Source organism: Ammodytes marinus, assembly GCF_949987685.1.
Source record: "Ammodytes marinus genome assembly, chromosome: 14".
NCBI classification, from domain to species: Eukaryota; Metazoa; Chordata; class Actinopteri; order Uranoscopiformes; family Ammodytidae; genus Ammodytes; species Ammodytes marinus.
The window spans coordinates 20,029,923-20,030,705 of NC_137218.1; the positions used below are offsets into that span (position 1 = coordinate 20,029,923).

The following is a 783-nucleotide window of genomic DNA, read 5'->3' on the forward strand; positions in this document are numbered from 1 at the left end:
AAACGTATGCAGTCTCTTGTCTAAAGAGAAACCCTCAAAATTTTTTCCATACCATTTTGAATGTACTGTCCTCAAAATAGTTCAAATTAGCATACATATCATATTTCACATCAGGATTTAGAACAGAACCATGCAACAACACTAGCAGATGATAGGACTTATTCTTTCTTCAGCTCCTAAGAAAAAAGCCTTTGCAATTACTCTCTGATCCATTTTTTAAGCGTTTACAGATTTAAAAATAAAAGTATGGAGTAATGCAATATGCCACTTACATTGTTGGTGATCTCGATATAGTTCCAAGAAGACTACGGTGTTGTGTGCAAGTTAAGCAAGACGAATGATGTGTAATGGAACTGAGACAGGATGGCTGTAATACAAATCAATGGCCTACTCATCTGGTCTCATCTTCTTCTTACTTCTCCATTTAGGCTATAATAAGAAAAGGAAGTGGTTTATGTGTTCTGTTCAACGCAGTTTGTTTGGCCAAGCAGACATCTGTGTAGCCACAGTCTATAAAAGTTGCACGCATACTGAGTAGCTCACTGAGTAGCTCACTTCCAGTAAGATAGTTTTGACTCACTGATCATGAATTTTTCTTTTTTTTTAAGGTTATTTGCCCTTTTTGACTTTAGTTCTGTTATTTTTTTTTTCGAACAATGACATTTATGGCATCACATGCAGGATGTAAACACTGCAGCCATCTGCATCTACAACATTAATAATAGTGAGAAAGTTACACGATTCACCAGTGCCCTCAATCTTACCCAAAACTTGAGTGACAGC

General features: G+C 36.4%; 1 protein-coding gene across 1 annotated transcript in view; it reads right to left on the minus strand.

Moving 5' to 3' along the window:
- Window positions 1-361, minus strand: part of LOC307260360 (uncharacterized protein) — a 3,107-nt gene extending 2,746 nt beyond the window's left edge. The window contains exon 1 of the mRNA XM_080040581.1: window positions 273-361. The gene's annotated coding sequence lies outside the window, so the exon portion shown is untranslated. The remainder of the gene's footprint in view (window positions 1-272) is intronic.
- Window positions 362-783: the final 422 nt, after the last annotated feature.